This window comes from Hypanus sabinus, unplaced genomic scaffold, assembly GCF_030144855.1.
Source record: "Hypanus sabinus isolate sHypSab1 unplaced genomic scaffold, sHypSab1.hap1 scaffold_550, whole genome shotgun sequence".
In the NCBI taxonomy this organism is placed as follows: Eukaryota; Metazoa; Chordata; class Chondrichthyes; order Myliobatiformes; family Dasyatidae; genus Hypanus; species Hypanus sabinus.
In genome coordinates, this window is record NW_026781411.1 from 26483 (window position 1) to 46853 (window position 20371).

The window sequence follows — 20371 nt, forward strand, 5'->3', positions numbered from 1 at the left end:
GTGCTCGGTGCGCTTCAGTGTTTCTGTAGTTTAGTGGCTATCGGCCTGCGCTTGTGTCGGTGAAGGTCAGGACATTGGGATCTGCTGCCTCAGGCAGTGCTCGGTGCGCTTCAGAGTTTCTCTAGTTTAGTGGCTATCGGCCTGCGCTTGTGTCGGTGAAGGTCAGGACATTGGGATCTGCTGCCTCAGGCAGTGCTCGATGCGCTTCAGTGTTTCTCTAGTTTAGTAGCTATCGGATTCTTACAATTGCCAATACACGAAAAGCCGTTGTTTTGAAGCCGGATGAGAATTAACTATAATATCCGTTTTCTTGAAGTCAAACAACATGATGAACAAGCCACTAGACGTACATTTACTTCGATACAGTGCTGTCTCACTGTACAGCTCGAAACATACTGTTTCTCAGAGTTACAGAGCACTGAATCGATCAAACTGGAATAGCACGGCGGTAGCGGCTGAAATGCCAGTAATAGATAGTTCTGTTTTTGCTGTGGTTAGCACCTATCTCCATAAGCCTTCCTTCCCCATTTCCATGAATTCCGATAAGCATCACAGGCAAACTAAATAGAGGTTGAATCTGGAGACAAATGTGTGGAACATAAGCGGGGTTTTCACGTGCTGTGATGAAATTCAGATCTGTGGAACACAAGAGAGGGAAGAGCAGACGAGGTGGCCGAGAGGTTAAGGCGATGGACTGCTAATCCATTGTGCTGCGCACGCGTGGGTTCGAATCCCACCCTCGTCGCGACCTCTTCCTCTGAGGAGCCATCGGTTGGAAAACATCCAGATCTGCAACGTTTACCAGATAGTTTGTTTTGTGAGTCATGATAAATAATGTTCACAATTAGAACTTGTCTCCAAATTTGCCCATAAAACGATAACATTGAGAGAGGAATTAGACCGTTGAGACCATCGGGAATGGCTGATACATTATCCATCTCAACCCCAGTTTCCTACCTTCTCCTCGACACACGTGGCCCCCGCACTGATTATGACACTGTCAATCACCTCTTTTAATACATCGATTGACGGCCTCCACGACTATCCGTGGCAATGAATTCCACAAATTCCTAGCCATTTGGCTATACAAGTCCTTCCTTATCTCTGTTCTAAATGGGCGTCCTTATATTCCGGGGTTGCTTCCTCTCTTCCTATATTTCTTCTCGACCAGCAGCATCCTCTCTTTATCCACTATACCTAGGTCTTTCAATAATCGATAGGTTTCAATGGGATCAACGCGTCATTCTTCGAAACTACAGAGAGTACAAACTCATTAAACGCTCTTCATATTTCACCTTGTAATTCCCGGGATCATTCCCGCGAACGTCCTCTGGACCGCTTCCAATGCCAACAAATCCGCTTTTGCATCAGGGAGCTAAACTGTTCACTATTTTCCAACTGCGGTCTGACCAATGCCTTATAAAGATTCAGCATTGCATCCTTCCTTTCATTTTCCAGTCCTCTCGATACGTAAACCATCACTGCATTTCCCTTCGTTAATCCTGAGTCAAACTGCAAGTTAATCTTTCAGGAAGCCTGTACTAGCCTTTATAGCTACTGCCTAAGCACACGACCAAGTTCGTCTGCCGGATCCTGCTCCTCAACACTAACACTAATATCAATCTATATTTAACGGTGTGCCATTTTGCCACAAAACTATCAAACCCCTTATTGAGAGTATTGACATATAACATGAAAATAAATGGGTCAAACACCAACTAATCACCGGCAGCCTACAAGAAAAACGCCCCCTTTATTCCCACTCGCTGCCTCCAGCCATCCAGCCAATCTTCGATCTATGCTAGTATATTTCCCGTAATACCACCGTCTTTCCTCCTGTTAAGCAACCTCAAGATTGGCATCTTGTCAAATTCTTTCTGATTTTCCAGGCAAGCAATATCCGCTGACCCTTCTTCATTTATCCTGTCTGTTATTTCCTCATAGTATTCCAACAGATTTGTCAGCCTAGATTTCCCTTAAGCAACCCCATGCTGACTTTGGCCTATTTTTACATGTGCCTCGAAGTACCCCAAAACGTCATCTTCAGTAATGGACAACATCGTCTAAACACTGGAGAAGGCTAACAGGCCTATACTTCCCTGTCTTTTTGTTTCCCTCCCTTTAAAGAGTGGAGAGACATTTCCAATTTTCAGTCCTCTGGATCTATTCGAAACTCCGTTGTTCCTTGAACGATCACTATAAATGCGCCTACAGGGCAAAACGCTTGAACGTCGTTATAAGATGCGATGTTTATCAGTTTCACCCTTCTTCTTCCTTCTTTTAGCCTTCGTCTCGTCGCAAAGATGAGGGGGGGATGGTGGTGCGTGCGGAAATTCTGAACGGGGAGTTGAGCGCACAGATCCTGAAGGACGTGACTTTGAATCCTTCCTTCAGAACACAGCGCATTGTCGATTAATGCTCGAGTGTACCGAACTGATATCAAAGAATGGTCGAGTGGAGTGTGTTCTTGTCATGTGATTCTGGAAACAGAGGAAGAGCGGCACAATGTCTGCACCGCATAGGTGAAATGTGTCAACCACTGCCACGCAGGTGAGGAATCTCCAAGGAAAACACAAACTGAAGGAGTTTCCGTACAGCGTGTGAATGTTGTGGGTGGCTCTGATTAAAACTCGAATTTCCCAACCATCTCTCTCGTAACTTCCGATGCACAGTTTTTGGCTTTCTCCCTTCGATTCCCCTGATATTTCAAATAAATCTTGATTGAAAATTTTGCAACTTCAATGATACATATTTTACATCGACTTGGCAGATTGGCGCATCAGTGGTAAGTCCGTCATCGGGACGTTGAATAATATAACAGTGGCCGTTTTATTGAGATTGACTGGCAGTCAGGTTTTAATAATGTGATAGGTGTACACGGTACCGAGGGAAAATCCGGAGCTGTGCGTTGTCACGGGGCCGAGTACATACCGAAATCTGTATATTTATTTGTGAAGTTAACGATGTGGGGGGGGGGGGGGACATCACTAGTTAATTACTAATTTGTACGCTCGCGTGGGATGTTTCGTAAGTAGCTACATTTTGCAAGGTTGATATATTAAAACATAGTGACCCTGTCTCTGTACCGATATGCGATCTCCCATCATCATCACCTTGTCTCGAAACAATAAAAGTACTCAATTCCCATGCTCTGTCGATTACGCACGAAGTTTTTGACCATTACTTTTCAACTTCCTGCAGGGGCATTCCCATGATAATTCATTTGAATCCGAACTGAAAAGTTCACGGTTTATTCTCTAAATCCTGAAGTCTAAAGAGTGTTTCTGCCCCGGATTGAACTGGAGACCTTTCGCGTGTAAAGCGAACGTGATAACCACTACACTACAGGGAGCTCAATGTTCTACGCTATTGAGCATCGACCAGACACCCTGCACACCTCCTTCACTCTCCACTCATTCATCTTGTTCTTCAGAACAATCTTTTCTACACCCAAGAAATAGAAAACGAAATTCTTTCTTCCTTCTGGTCTTTTTCGTGGGTTGGCCTATGTAAAGAGCAGACGAGCTTCAGCGATGAGAGCTCCGGTCTGTCTGTTCAGCGGGTGGATGCTCAGCTCTTTCAGAAGCGTCCTACAACATGAGGACTCCGAGGACTCCACTTAAAAAAAAACAAATCTACAGTCAATTTAGTGACAAAATATTAGCCACAAATTTATTGAGCTGGGGTGATTGTAGAAATGATCTATGGGATTATCAGAGGGATGAGGGTTTTCTGTTACAGGAGTAGCTTGGTGAATGTCGGCTGGTTCCGTCCGCCCAACGGCAGCATTTCGAACAAACAGCGGGATACATTCGAACCGTGGCGGTGCTGTGATTCGAAGCCCCGTCACCTCAGAGACCTCTCGGCTACACTACCCTTGAGCAGGTTGCCTGGTGTTCTTAAACTGATTGCTATCAATTTATTAATTGAAGATCACACCCCCACACCCACTCTCAAAAAATGCATGGACAATAGTGATAAACAGGTGGAACAGTAACAGGTCGAGGGAGTTAGTAGCGCGAGGGGTGGATAGGTGGTGGTGGAATTGTGAGAGCACTCACAGAAAGAACGACTGAATGTACCCCGAATATAATACGATCCTAAGGAGTGGTACGAATCTCACTGAATTCATCTGTGCCTTAAGGCTGGCGATACAGGTCATCTTTTCATTTGGACTGTCACATGGGAAGTAATGGAGCCTTAACTGGTTTTCTGATCTCATCTTGCAATGCAGTGGATTTTATCGACAGGACAACGGAGAAGATGAGGAGCAATGAGAGTATATCAACTATTTCTGAAGTATGACTTCAGGAATGGAAGATTTCGTTGCTTCTCCTTTTGGTTAATTCGACTCTGGAGTAGACGGCGGGTGCGTCGCGGGACGAAGGGTGATATTTTGCTCCGATAAATAATTCAGTAAAGCTCAAAAAGCAAAACTAAGGCCTCGCGGGTTGAACGAAAGAACCAATCAGTTGCAGTGCTAGCTATATTAGTGGCGAACAAATCAAAGCATCAACCTGGCATTTAATAAGGTACCCATGCAAAGCTTATTGAGAAAGTCAGGGGGCATGGGATCCAATGAGCCATTGCTCTGTGGATCCACAACAAGCTTGCCCACAGAAGACAAAGAGTGGTTGTCGTCGGGTCATATTCTGAATGGAGGACAGTGACCAGTGGTGTGCCTCAGGAATCTGTCTGGGACGCTTACACTTCGTGATTTCTATAAATGACGTGGATAAGGAAGAGGAGGAATGAGTTAGGAAATTTGCCGTTAGCACAAAGGTTGGGGGTGTTGTGGATAGTGTACAGGGCTGTCAGAGGTTACAGTGGGACATTGATAGGGCGCAAAACTGGGCTGAGAAGAGGCAGATGGAATTCAACCCAGAAAAATGTGAAGTTGTTCATTTTGGTAAGGCAAAATAATGACAGAATATAGTATTAATGGTAAGACTTTTGACAGTGTAGAGGATCAAAGGGATCTTGATATCAGAGTCCATAGGACAGTCAAAGCAGCTGCGCAGGTTGATTCTGTTGTTAATAGGACATATTGTATATTGGCCTTCATCAATTGTGGAACTGAATTTACGAGCCGAGAGGTAATGTTGCAGCTATATAGGACCCTGGTCAGAACCAACTTGGAGTACGGTACTTAGTTCTGGTCGCCTCATTGCTGGGTAGTCGTCAATAATCGGGGCGTGTGGAGGGGGTTCGGCAGGAGGGCACAAAGGGCTAACAGATACCGGTTTCAATTGTGAAACGTGGAATGTAGGGTGGATGTGCATAGATTTTGGCAGTTTGTGTATGACCGCCGAGGGGTTGAGTACACACTCAATTTCCAAAGGTCCCATATAACGAGGGGCGAGTTTCTTGGGTTCATTTTTAAGGGAGATATCTTTTGACGAGAGCCAAACCTCCTGCCCAGGCCGATAACTGGGTGCAGGAACTCGATGGCGATCGTCAATCCTCCGGTTGCGGTCGGCTCAACGGAGCAAGGCTGCGCGAGCATCCTTCCAGATCTTGCGGCCCCGCGGAGACGGGCCTGACTGAAGGCACAGCAGTTTGGTCTTCATGTACGTGAAACAGAGCGGGTTGGTAGCCGAGGGAGCATACGAAGGGCGGCGTTCCGTGTCGGTGCTGGCCAGGGAGTTGTGGGCGGACTCTACCCAAGCGAGATGGGTGCTCCATTATGATGTGTTGTTGGCGGTTATGCAGCGCAGTGCTGCTCCCAATCCTGGTTTGCTCGTTCGGTTTCACCGCTAGTCTACCGGAAGCCGATAGACAGACTGACTGAGGCTCCAAGGTCCTGACGAAAGGAACTCCAGACTTGAGAGACAAAGTGGATATCCCGGTCAGAAATAATGTCCGACGGAATCCCATGAAGGCGGAAGACGTGATGAACAAGGAGGTCGGCTGTGTCACGGGCTGTAGGGCGTTTGGGATGGGCTAAGAAGTACACGGCTTTCAGGAAGCAGTCCACAACGGTGAGTACAGCAGTGTTACCATGTGAAGGGGGTAGCAAACAAGAGACAGGTAGGGGATGAGGCAACCCAGCAGGTTGTCGATGGGAGACATTTCCGTGGCCACACACAGAAAAGGCAGAGACGAAGGAGAGAGTGTCAGCATCCATGGAGGGTCACCAGACATGTCTCTTCAGAAGGAACAGAGTCTGATCGATCCCGGGATGGCAGGCGAAACGAGGAGTGTTTCCCCACTGAAGAACCTGAGACCGAACAGCGTCGGGCACGAAGAGACGACTGGCGGTTCCATTCCTTGGGTCAGGTTGAGTCCGCTGGGCCTCGATGACTATGGATTCGAACTCCCAGGTGAGGGCAGCCACCACATCGGATGGTGGAAGAATGGTCTCGGGGTTGGGAAGCCCTACTCGGAGACATATTGACGAGAGAGAGCATCGGGCTTCCCGTTCATGGAACCAGGACGATAGGCAAGTGTGAATCTGAAACGGCCAAAAAGTAATGCCCAAAGGGCCTGGCGGGATTTCAGGCGTTTAGCGGTTTGGAGTTATGCGAGGTTCTTGTAGTTCGTCCAGATGATGAATGGATGTTCCGTTCCCTCCAGCCAGTGTCTCCACTCCTCCAAAGCGAGTTTGACGGCCGGTGTCTCCCGGTTCCCTACGTCGTGGTTCCGTTCGGGGGTGGGGGGGGGTTAGGCGGCGAGAGGAGGAGGCGCAGGGATGGAGCTCTTGGTCTGGGCTGGAGCGTTGGAAGAGGACCGCTCCCACCCCAGAGTCGGAGGCGTCGACTTCCACAATGAATTGACCAGACGGGTCAGGTTGGGCCAGGATGGGAGCGGAAGTGAAACGCATCTTCACCTCCGAGAAGGCCGAGTCCGCTTCGGGGGTCCAGTTTAAGGGGGTGGGAGGAGAGGTGAGTCGAGTAAGGGGCGCTGCCACCCGGCTGTAATCCCTGGTGAAGCGACGGTAGAAATTTGCGAACCCCAGAAATCGCTGGAGTTGCTTAAGCGTCGTGGGGTTTGGCCACTCCGCCACCGCCCGGATCTTTTCGGGATCCGCCCTCAATTGCCCGCTCCCAATGATGTATCCAGCAAACTGACGGAACGGGCATGGAACTTGCACTTCTCATCCTTAACGAATAGTTTGTTCTCCAAAAGCCTCTGAAAAACGTGACGGACATGATGCGTGTGTTCCTGGAGATAACGGGAGAAGATTGAGATGTCGTCCAAATAAAAGAAAACGAAACTGTTAATAAATTACGTAAATACATAGTTTATCAGGGCTTGGAAGACAGCGGGGGCATTCATGAGGCCGAATGGCGTGACCAGATATTCGAAATGACCAAGAGAGCTGTTACAAGCTGTTTTCCCAGTCATCTCCCTCCCTTATCCTGACCAGGTGATAGACACTCCGCAGGTCCAACTTAGAGAAAGTTGTGGCTCCGTGAAGCGGCTCGAAGGCAGAGTTGATGAGGGGCAGTGGAGACTTATTATTTTTGGTGATGTTGTTCAGGCCATGGTAGACAATGCAGGGGCGCAGTGAGCTGTCCTTCCTCCCCACAAAGAAGAATCCTGCGCCTACAGGGGAAGACGAGGGTCGGATAATGCCCGCCGCGAAAGAGTCATTTAGGTAAGCCTCCACTGCTTCCCTTTCTGGTCGGGCCGACATATGGGTAGAGGACCCGGGGAGAAGGTTCCACGCTGTATATGGTCCAGAATGTCCCGTTACTAACATGACTCAGTATGATTCAGCATACTACTTTGCGGCGTTCGTAACAGGAGCCAACGGATGTGATCACAGAAACGGAGAGAGGGTGAAGACCACGAAGACCAGTTTAGGAAAGCGAGATCGAGGTTACGGTCTGGGAAGTAGAGTGGTTAAGCAGGCGTGGTGAGAGAGGTCAGCAAGACGATACGGGTTGCTTGTTTCTGAAGGAATTTAGAATGGAAGAGCTGCAATCCCAGAATACCCTGCAGGAAGGAAAGTCCTCTAATCGCTCAGTGCATTTATGGACAGTATTCTCTGACTCACACTTTCCGACCACATCGTAGTCTCTCTCTCAACCCGTTGTGTCTATTACCCTTCCAAATATTTTAATTTCGCGTCTCTTTGTATCCACCAGTCTCCCCAAACCAGCCCCCCCCCCGGGCCAATTTCTCTTCCTACCCTCTTTCACTCAGTCTCGCTCAGTTTCTCTCCCCCACTGCCGTTTCTCCTCTCCTAAAACCTCGGCTGCCTCTCTTTCCCTTCCGTCCTTCTCAGACTCTCGCCGCCGTCTCTTTACATTCACCAGTCTCTTTCTCCTCAGTGAGCAAGACTAACGGAGCATTAAGTGGGATCTGGACCAATTTGAACAATGGTTGAAAAACGGCGGGTCGGATGTAACACATACACAAGTGTTAGATGTTGCACTTTGTGAGGACCAGCCAGGGTTGATCTGACACAATGAGAAACAGGGCACTGAGGAGTACGATACAACAAACGAATCTAGGAATGCAGGTCCATAATTCAATGAAAGTTGTGGCACAGTTAGAAAGCGTCGCAAAAGAAAAGGAGACGAAAGTACTGAGTACCGGAGTAGGGGTGTTATGTCGATGCTGTTTAAAAAATTATTGAGGCCTAATTTGGAATATTGTTGTGTTTTTGCTCAACTACCAACAGGGCAGCTATAAATACGTTTGAACAAATACAGAACAAAGTTACACGGCTATTGCCGGGCCTGGATGTTTTGAATTAAAAGGAACGATTCGGTATGTTAGCACTGTATTCCCGAGCGGGTAGGAGACTGAGGGGAGATTATGATAGAGCTATACAACATTAAGACGCGTATAGAGAGTATAAATGAAAGCGGGCTTTCTCCACTGATGTTGGGCGAGAATACAACCAGAGATCATGGGTGAAGGGTGAAATGTGAAATGTTTAAGGAAAATAGGAGGGGAAGCTTCTTCACCCAGATGGACTCCAGAGAGTAGACAGTGCTGCCAACACAAATGGTTATTGAGATTCCGATGTGAACGTTTAAGTGATGACTGGATAGGTACTGGGATATGGATGGCCATGTTCTGGGTGAGGTCAATGGCAGTTTAAATAATTCCTCATTGACCTGACGGGCTGAAGACCCTGTTTCTGTGCGGTGGTTTCCTCTGGCTGTCTGACTGCGCATCTGGGTGAGAGCTTTAATTTCTCACAGCACCGACCAATCCAGAAAGTCGTTATTACTGTCCGATCCCTCTGTCCTTGCTCATACTAAAGGATGGAGACGGAGTTAATGGATGGTTACAGCGTGAGAAGATGGAAGCGCAGATGTGAGATGATAAAGGATGGAAGCTTTAGAAGTTGTTTATTCTGTATTCTCCAATTGCCTGCGATGGTTTTGAAGAAAGACAAGTGTCAGCCCGAATATTTGATTTGCCTTCGTTGCGTTTTCAGTTTTGTGTAGTTTTGTATGTTTCATTTATTATTGATTTCAGACGGAGACACGGATTCCACACCGGCCATGTGGATTCAGGGTTAAATAGATCGAAATGTGAGCGTATCTACACCCGATATGAGAAAAACACGATTCAGAGGTAAATTGGCATTCAGATAAATTGGTGTGTACTTCAATTGGGAATTTGGAATTGTCATTTTGGAAGGCTAGTTATTTTAATAAGCAGAAAAAACCTGCTGCTGAACACTTTTAAATGTTGTTTTTAAGTTGTTGGGCTCCACTGGAAATGATTGCTTTGAAGTCATTGTAGCATCTGCCCTGTAATATGTTAATAACAGGTCAGTTTAGATAACGTGGCGGTTCAGTCAATACTGAGCGATCTGCTTACGTCATCAGTCCTATTTCCATAAATTAGCGTCTTTACGTAATATGTAAATGTCGGGATAGTTAAGATAACGTGCCGGTGCAGTCACTAGTTCAGCGATTTGATTACATCGTCAACTCTAATTCCATTAACTTTCCAGCTGTTGCTGGGTGATCAGATTAAATCGGTTATTTCTCTCAGCCCTGTTTCTCGGAACACTGTAACTGCAGAGTCCAAAATAGAGTTGTAACTTGTACCACAATTTCAACCCTCCGTGCGGAACACGGTTGTCCGCTGTCTTCCAGCAAGAATTCACCCTATCTACTGCATGATCTACCTTCAGTTAGGAAGCTAAATCTGAATCAACGCAACCAGGTTCTCTTCGATCCCACGCCTCCTGACTTTCTGAATGAGTCCACTATGGGGAACTGATCAAACACCTGACCAGAATTATTGCACCCACATCGACTGTCCTGGTTCATCTGTTGGTTTTATTTTCATTTATTTTCAAATAATTCAATCTGACTCATAAAGGACAACATGCCATGTTGTCTCTCCGTAGCCAGACAACGTTTCTCCAAATATTCATAATTTCCTTCTTCAGTAATCCTCTCCAGTAGTTTACCCACTACTGATGTAAGGCTCCCTGGTCTGTAATTCCTGGAAGTATCCCTAATTTCTTTCGTCAACAAACGAATAACATTTTCCACCCTCCCCCCACTCCCCAAGTCATCTAGTTCTACTTCCGTGGCCAGCGAAGACAGAAATATCCTGTCCAAAAGCTCAGGAATATCTCCGCTTGCTTTCCCAAATTACCTGGACTATATCCCTTCCGGTTACGGGGAATCATCTATCATAATGTTTTCCAAGTTTCCAGCGCATCCTCTTTCTGAGCGTCGGCATGTTCGAGCTGTGTTCACATTCATGAATGTATTCAGTGAGGAGCTTCACTGCCTTTTTGGACTCCAGATACAAGTTTTCCTCTGATCTGCCCAGACTCTCTCCAGTCTCCGCCTGTTCTTCACAGTGCAATTCGCCAAGAACTTCTCAAGTCCCCTTCGACCTCTTCTAACTCCATTGTTAATTTTTTTCCTTTCTACATTTTGACCCGCTATAGCCTGACCTGATTCTTTCTACCTAATCTTTAAGTATCGTTCTTTCTTCCTCTTGAGGAGTTGTTCCAACTTTCTTGTCACCCAGAGTTACTTTACGCTATCATCCTTTCCCTGCTTCACGGAGACAACTTATACTGAACCGTATGTCAGTGCTCCCAATACAATCCCATCATATTTGTTGCGTATTTCCCTGAGTAGATCATTTTCCAATTTACCTTCCCTAGTTCCTGCCAGGTAGCACCATAATTCGCTGATCCCCAATTAAATAGTTCCCATGCTCCCTGGTCAAGGTAAGTGGAGGGGAGTTGTGCCCTGTTGTTCGGTAATGCTGAGCCGCGGAAAGATTTGTCACCTGATTCGTTTCCTTTTCTAAAATTAGATCCGGTACGGAATATTCGCTAGTCCACCTGTCTTCTTATAGTGACATTAATCCTTCCTGGACGCAACTGAGACATTATGCTGTACCGAAACTTTTCACCTTGGGGAGTTGCCAAAGAATATCGTGGAAGTTTCAGTTACCCATGTCAATAACATTGAACATGTCCACGTCCCGCTTCCCGATCGGTTCCTCACTGTTCCCGTTGCAGGTTTTTTTTTTGTTGGAGGGGCGGCTGTATAGAATAATCCAAATGAGGTGATCGCATGTCTCTGTTTGCCCTCCGTATCTGCAGCTGCGATAATATCCCTGGTTTCCCATCGCACTCACTTTCCAGTTTGTTACCCGAATCTGCCCATTTTGAAACATCTGAACCCCGGAGATTCCTGGAGCCATCCCTGCCCTTGTGACAGTCGAGTGTCTGTGATAGTTTGGAACATACATCAACCAAAGTGACAATCACGCCAGAAGCATTGAGAGTTTGTATTGCTACCTACCTGAACTGCATGAAGTCATCAACTCTGCGAATTCTGCATTTCCCGGATGACCAGGCATATGATTGTTTGAATTAATGACGTATTTGCCAAACCTGTTCATTGAAAAACAGCTTTATTTGAAAACTCCACTGAATTGTCGTTAGACGCGGGCATTATCTACATCGATGGCCAGTTAATGTAAACACATACTTTATTCCATTCCTCAGCTCTTCTCTGAATTTCCTCTGTGTCAGTGTATAGATACAAGTATTGGTGCACACGCTGAGCATTTGAAACATGTACCCAAATTGCTGTAGGATGTATACTGGGGAACTCAAATATCTGTCCTGGTAAAAATAGTTTTCCTTTTGCCATTTCAGGGAATGGGCTACATCAGGCATCCAAAATAGTATGAAATTAGCTGATATAGAAAACAACAAAATCATAGATTTTCTGCGTTTTTCCACCTCGGCATCTTTCTGATTGTCGCCGCTGTACCGAAGCCTTCTGCGGACTCTATTTGCCCCAACGATATGTCTTACAGTTAACCCGTTAAACACCAGGATTAAGCCGATTGGTATCAATGGTGTTAAAATACAGTCCAGTAATGCGTATCCTCTCCACACGGGTGAAGTAGCGTATTCATGTGTGAGGGCGCACCGCCACGGCGTGTTATCAATGATGATGAAAGGTTCAATAGCAAAGTATAACGGGACACATTTCCCGCAGCTCAGTATAACCACGGTCACGATAACCGCCGTTGCTGTTCTCTCGGTGCAGTATCGCTCCCGCAGCTTTCGACAACATATTGCGATGAAGCGATCGAAGGTAAAACTGACCGTGAACCATACAGAACAGTCCATCGTTACTAACCGAAATACAAGTGTCAGAGCGCATACAGGAGTGAGGAGCAGGGATCTGGAATAAATGTAGATATTGTTGGTCTGTTCCACTAAAGCAACAACGATAACCACCATCAGATCCGCTGTGGCCATTCCAACCAGGTAACGGGTGATGCATTTGGAGAGTCCGCATTTCCCCCGAGAAAGGATCGCAATCGCCGTTAAGTTAACTGCAAGAAATTTGGAAACAAAATAGGAATATAGTCAGTTCCCTGAATGCCCCCATTCTACCGATGCTATGCAGGGTATGGCCTGTTTGGAAGTGGAAAGCGGGAGTCCAGTGTGTGCGGTCTCAGTCGCTGCACTCCGGCTGGAGGACAATGACGGATGTGAGTGTCAGTGGATTGGCGACATTCCCACAGTTTAGAGCGAGGATTCCGAGTTCCACGACTCACGTACCGATGAGCAGTCGATCGCTCCTGTAAACTGCACCGTTTCCATTATTGGAAGTGAAAGAACAGACGTGATTATTTGTAGTTGTATCAAAGTGAGGAGATATAAAACACGAGTTCTCTTTTAGTGCCTTACAGAAGAACAGACCGACGAGTCGCAAATAGACTGGACCGTCATTTAAATAAGCTGTCACATTGTTAAAAGGTCGGAGTGTCTGCACTGATAGAGACTCGGACCTAGAAAAGCAGAGACCAGCATTACTTCAGAAAGCCTAGCGAAGTGAAGTTATGAAACAATGTCAATATCGGCACAAACATAATTGATAAAAGAAAGATCACTTCGATCAAATTATGAAGCAGTGTCAATATCGAAAATAGAAGAAAGCCCTGTGAGTGAAGTATGAAAAATGAAAATAAAACCATTAGATGCCGGAATCCTTCATTCCGGAAACACGTTTCCACCGACGGTAGCATCTGTGCTCAGTAACAGTGCGGATACCGCAGCAGAGTAACGACGGCACCATGCATAAAGTGACCAGCTCCGGCATCTTACCGGGGACACCAACCGCTACAAGTGTGGGATAGAAAATGGCTGCGATGTAGTAAATCGCCGGATATCGCATGTTCCGTCAGAAGCAGCGTTCAGTTTTACGGAGCGTTTCAGCTGCTCAGGTTGACTGGGGATCGGTTTAGCAGTCTTTTATTGAGGTGAGAACAATTCCACAATTCCACAAGACAATTAGCGTGGCGATCACGTCAGGGACATTAGTGACAACCAACTGCACAAACAATTGCGTTAAACTATTTTTACTCACTGTCTCCGTGTCATTAATTTGACTCCTCAAGGGATATCGCAATCTATTTACTTTAAATAAAGTATGATGTGAATTTTCCATGTTATTTTCCATGATACCTGGCTTCAGCAATTTAAGTAGGATATTTTTATATCTGTGTTGCCTTTAAAGTCGGCATGCATATTGAAGTCAAATTATTTTTTAACATTTGACGGAGCACATTCGCTTCTGAGATTGAGGATGGAGTTTGTTCTGTCGGGTGAAATGGAGAACACTTATTTATTAAAGGGGAACGTTCGTTCTTTCTTTTCTTTGGTCCATTCCAGTCATTCCGGGCAGTGTGAATGATGGAATGACATTACAGCTGACATGTATTACAATAAAACTGCACTTATTTTCCTCCAAACACTGTAAAAGATCCACAGCGGTATTCCAGAGGCCTGTGATCAAAAATGGACGTGTCCTCAGGAAATTAGAGAGGGCTGTGGACAGTTTGAAGAACAGTGTTTTCAAGCACAACATGGGGTGTTTGGCAGGAACCTGACCTCTTCCAGCGAATGACTTGACCACCCCATACCCGTGACCTGCGATGCAGTCGATTTAACTTTAAAGATATTCTCAAACCCGCCACAATTCTACGAGTATTTCGCCATCCATTCTATGTTTGAAGAAAACTTAACAAGTGAAGTCTGTGACCATTCCGCTGGTTTTCAGGCTGTTCTATTATTTGCCACAAAGTTGTCTGTCTTTCTCCTGATTTGCTTCCAGGTGTATTGTCTTTCATACAAACATAGAAACATAGAAAACGTATAGCACAACATAGGCCCTTTGGCCCAAAGTTGTGCCGAACATGTCCCTACCTTAGATATTACTAGCGTTACCCATAGCCCTCTATTTTTCTAAGCTCCATGTACCTATTCAAAAGTCTCTCAAAACACCCTATTGCATCCGCCTCCACAACCTTTGCTGGCAGCCCATTCCACACATACACCACTCCCTGCGTAGAAAACCTATCCCTGACATCTCATCTATACATACTCTCCAGCCCCCTAATCCTGTGTCCTCTTGTGGCAAACATTTCCGCCCTGGGAAAAAGCCTCTGACTATCCACATGATCAATGCCTCTCATCACCCTGTACACCTCCATCAGGTCACCTCTCATCCTCCATCGCTCCAAGGAGAAAAGGCCGAGTTCAACTGTTTTCAGAAGACAATCGTCACTATGAATCTGTGCAGAACAGCGGATGTGGTCAAGCTCACCTGTCAATCACACTTCTTTCTGCTCCTGCAGTGCACCGCTCCGTGCCGATTGTGGTTCTCGTAGCGATGAGCGGCCCTCGGCTTATTGGAGAAAGTCTTATCCATTGTTGAACCTGTACTAATGTGCGACCCTTGGTTGACTCGAGCAAGTAGTCCCGCTGTCTTCAAATCCATTCTCCTAAAGAGAATCACTCCGTAACATTCGGATTGAGCTCCATCTGTAACTTCTCAGCGCAGCTCTGCGTCCTGTCACCGTCCTGTTGAAATCGGTGACGACCTTCTAAAATCATTCATAAAAACCCAAAAGCCGGGGCCTCAAACTGATCCGTGCAGGACACCACTGGTCACCGAAATCCAGGGAGAAAACGCTCCATCCACAACTACAGTCTGTCTTCTGTGGGCGTCAGTCCTGAATCCACCAGCCAACTCTCCCTGGATAACAAGCCTTCTGACGCTATGAACGGTCCTACCACGGTTAACCGTATCAAATGCCTTATTAAAATCTATGTATACCTGATAAACTTTTCTACCTTTACCAATGTGTTTTGTCACATCCTCACAGAATTGAACCAGGCAGTGAGCTATGACCTGCCTCTCCCAAAGACATTCTGATTCTCCGAAATCAATTTCTCCCAAACCTTGCAAATTCGGTTTCTAAGAAACTTCTCCAATAATCTGCCCGTCACTGAAGTAGGTCCCCTATCCTACAAGTGCGGCAGTGATAACGCAAAGGTAATCGCTAAGGGCGCAGAAATCTCTTCCTCCGCTTCCCACAGTAACCTGGGGTTTCTCGCAGCGTCAGAAAAAGGACTTATCTATCCGAATGTTTTTCAAAAGTTCCTGTACATCCACGTTTTTACATACCCGTCCTGTTTTTGCACAACAGCCCGTTTAGAACTGTCCTCCCAAATGTTGGGATCGCTCTTACTGTTGAAAATTTAAGTAAAGTCCGCATTAAGGACCTGTCCCACCTCTACCAAATCCAGCCGTATGTTTCAGGGTAGAAATACAGTTCCACTAGCAATTCAGTTTGGGTTGAACTGCTGAACCTACTTTCCTTCCTTATTATCAGAACTGTGGATGTTTACTGGTGATAGCACAATGCTCAATTTCATTTGTAAGTCCTTAGGAAATAAGTAGGCCATACTTGCTTGCAGCAAGACCTACACATCATTCAGTAAAAGGCTGATACACAAGTCAGGTAATGAATATCTCTCATAAGAGATTGGATAACCAGCTACAATTGATATTCAATAGCATTATTATTAATAAATTCCCCAACATGAGGAGACATTGAACAGAAACTCATCATACACACTGTGATTGAACCAGCAGATCATATTTTTTCTCTACCCCTGACCGATCCTACTCTTACTCTAGTCATCCTCTTCTTCACATACATCTAGAATGCCGTGGGGTTTACAAGTTCCCTAATTCCATTCTTCAGTTCGTCCCTGGCTGCCTTGTAACTCTACAGCCGTGTCCGATCCTAGCTTTCTAAAGCTGGCCAGTTTCTTTCTTCCTCTTGACCAGATGATCCACATCTCTGTCGAACATGGCTCATTCACCTGTCCAGAACCCTATGCAAGTGCTGTCTAAAATACCTTCTCATTTCCGGTGAACATTTCCCAGGGTGCATCCGTTCCCTGTTTTAGCTCTGAGATTCCAGCCTAAAGCATCACAATTACATTTAGCCAATTCATTACCTTGGAAACTTCGGGCCTGTGAGGAGATAGACAAATAGAAAGACAGACAGACATACTTTATTGATCCAGAGGGAAATTTGGTTTCGTTACAGCCGCAACAACCCAGAATGGTGAAGAAATATAACAATAACAAATAAATAATTAAATAATAATGTTTATCATGCCGAGTGGATATAGGTCCAGGACCTATTGGCTCAGTGTGTCTGACACTCCGAGGGAGGAGTTTTATAGTTTGATGGCCACAGGCAGGAACGACTTCCTATGACGCTCAGTGTTACATCTCGGTGGAATAAGTCTCTGGCTGAATGTATTCCTCTGCCTAACCAGTACATTATGGAGTGGATGGGAGTCATTGTCCACGATGGCATGCAACTTGGACAGCATCGTCTTTTCAGACATCACCGTCAGAGTGTCCAGTTCCACCCCCACAACATCACTGGCATTACGAATGAGTTTGTTGATTCTGTTGGCGTCTGCTACCCTCAGCCAGCTTGCCCAGCACACAACAGCAAACACGATAGCACCGGCCACCACAGCTTCATAGGACATCCTCAGCATCGTCCGGCGGATGTTAAAGGACCTCAGTCTCCTCAGGAAATAGAGACGGCTCTGACCCTTTTTGTAGACAACCTCAGTGTTACTTCAGTGACTGACATAGGTTCGTGTGGAGAGTTCGCTGTAACGGGATTCGTTTGGGAACTGACACGATAGTGTGGGGAGAGAGCGGGGCAGGGGGATTCGTTTCAGGACTGACACATGGCTATGGGGAATATGCTGGGACAACGGGGCAGTGGGGTTTGTTTGGGGTGACACCAGGCTGGAGAGACATAGGGAGATGGTGGCATTATTTTGATACTGACACAGGCCTCTGGGATTAGTGTGTGTCCCCGTTTACGAAAGGTGTGTGCCAGTACCGAGTGATGCACTCTAAAACAAAAATGTTGCTGTTTTTTTTTTCACAGTAGTCAGTTTCGTGTTATTCCATAAATAGTTACAATGACAAACCGAGCTTCCCCGCCACATCCCTCCATCCAGTAGCTCCCCCTAACGGCGCAGTCCCGCATTCCCATGCTTTTACTCCAGCCTTCCATTGACCTCCAGGCTACGGAATCCCCGAGCCCAGGAGAACCGCCAAACACACGAGTGCCTGGACTTCTGATCACCAACCCACCGGGACGGCTCTCCCCCATGAATCACGGAGTTGAGGTAAAGCTCCAACCTTCCCTCACCTTCCCACAGCCACTTCGTCCTCAGGACCAATGGACGCAGAACGACTCGCAGGCGAGGCCACCCTGAACACACACTCAGGATGCTCCCGCGCCTTCAGCACCCTTACCGTCTGGGACAGAGGCAGGAGCCGGGGGTGTTTTGCGTCCGGATAAGGATAGGCACCGATTGTGAAGGACAAGGGGCAACAAAGAGGGCAGGAACACAATTTCAGAAGAGGGTCACCGAGATAGTGAGGGTCAAGTCGGAGGAGGGGAGGGAGGGCGTCATACAGAAGAGGGTGGTCGGGAGAGGAAGTGAGAATTGTCGCGAAGGTGGTCAGAGAAGGGGATCGCGAGTTATGGTGGAGAGGGGGATCAGTGTGACAGGGAGGGAAGGGGCAGTCCGAGACGGAAAGGGCTGGATGGATGCTTCAGAGGGATTTTACAATGGAAGTTGTGCGATCCTAAAATGACGAGCGAGTATGAAAACCCTCTAATGAATCACGGTACATAAACGTTTTCTCTGACTCACAATGCCCCATCCTCCCTCATCCCAGTCTGTGTCTCATCCCCGAGTTTCTCTATAACCCTCCCCCAGTCTCTTGCTCTGCCGGCTCTATCTAACATCTAGTCTCTCGCCTCACTTCTAACAGGCTGTCTCATTGACTCTCTACACCTCACAGTCACTCATCTGCACCTCTCTCCAACCCTGTGGTCTCCCTCCAAGCTTCTCACCAACCCCCGACAAATCACTTGCTACTGTCTCCCGTCTTGTTTTCACATAGAAACATAGAAAATAGGGGCAGGAATAGTCCATTCGGCCCTTTGAGCCTACACCGCCATTCAATATTATCATGGCTGATCATCCAACTCAGAACCCTGTACCTTCCTTCTCTCCATACCCCCTGATCCCTTTAGCCATAAGGGGCATATCTAACTTCCTCTTAAATATAATCGATGAACTGGCCTCAATCTTCCCTGTGGCAGAGAATTCCACTGATTTACCACTCTCTGTGTGAAGAAGATTTCCTCATCTCGGTCCTAAAAGGCTTCCCCTTTATCCTTAAACTGTGACCCCTCGTTCTGTACTTCCACAACATCGGAAACAATCTTAACCAATCTTTTTTTTTTCTTTTCACATATCTGTAAAAGCTTTTACAGTCAGTTTTTTATGTTCCCTGCCAGCTTTCTTTCATAATATTTTTTCCCATTCCTAATTAAGCCCTTTGTCCTCCTCTGCTCGACTCTGAATTTCTCCCAGTCCTCAGGTGTGCGGCTTTTTCTGGCTAATTTATGTTTCTTCTTTGGACTTGATACTATCCCTAATTCCCGTTGTCAGCCACGGGTGCACTACCTTCCCTGGTTTATTCTTTTGCCAAACTGGGATGAACAATTGTTGTAGCTCATCCACGCAATCTTTAAATGCTTGCCATTGCATATCCACCGTCAACCCTTTAAGTATCATTTGCCAGTCCATCTTAGCTAATTCACGTCTCATACATTCAAAGTTACCCTTCTTTAAGTTCAGAACCTTTGTTTCTGAATTAACGATGTCACTTCCATCTTAATAAAGAATTTCACCATATTATGGTCACTCTTACCCAAGGGGCCTCGCAAAACAAGATTGCTAACTAACCCTTCCTCATTGCTCAATACCCAATCTAGAATGGCCTGATTTCTAGTTGGTTCCTCGACATGTTGGTTCAGAAAACCATCCCGCTTACATTCCAAGAAATCCTCTTCCTCAGCACCCTTACCAATTTGGTTCACCCAATCTATATGTAGATTGAAGTCACCCATTATAACTACTGTTCCTTTATTGCATGCATTTCTAATTTCCTCTTTAATGCCATCCCCAAACCCCAAACTCACTTAGGTGGCCTATAGAGAACTCCCACCAGTGTTTTCTGCCCCTTAGTGTTATGCAGCTCTACCCATATCGATTCCACATCCTCCAGGCTATTGTCCTTCCTTTCTATTGCTTTAATCTACTCTCTAACCATCAATGCTACCCCACCTCATTTTCTGTCCTGTCTATCCCTCCTGAATATTGAATATCCCAGTATGTTGAGCTCCCATCCTTGGTCACCCTGGAGCCATGTCTCTGAGATCCCAACTATATCATATTCATTAATAACTATCTGCACATTCAATTCATCCATCTTGTTACGAATGTTCCTCTTACTGACGCAAGAAGCCTTCAGGCTTGTTTTACAACACTCTTTGCCCTTATACAATTATGTTGAAAAGTGGCCCTTTTCGCTTTTTGCCCTGGATTTGCCTGCCACTTTTACTTTTCACCTTACTACTTTTTGCTTCTACCCTTATTTTACACCCCTCTGTCTCTCTCCCCTTGTTCCCATCTCCTTTGCCAATT

At 46.2% G+C, this 20371-nt stretch overlaps 1 non-coding gene across 1 annotated transcript; it reads left to right on the forward strand.

The window, feature by feature from the left end:
• Nucleotides 1–663: 663 nt before the first annotated feature.
• On the forward strand, nucleotides 664–745 carry trnas-gcu (transfer RNA serine (anticodon GCU)). The gene has a single exon. It is a non-coding gene; the product is annotated as a tRNA-Ser (tRNA).
• Nucleotides 746–20371: the final 19626 nt, after the last annotated feature.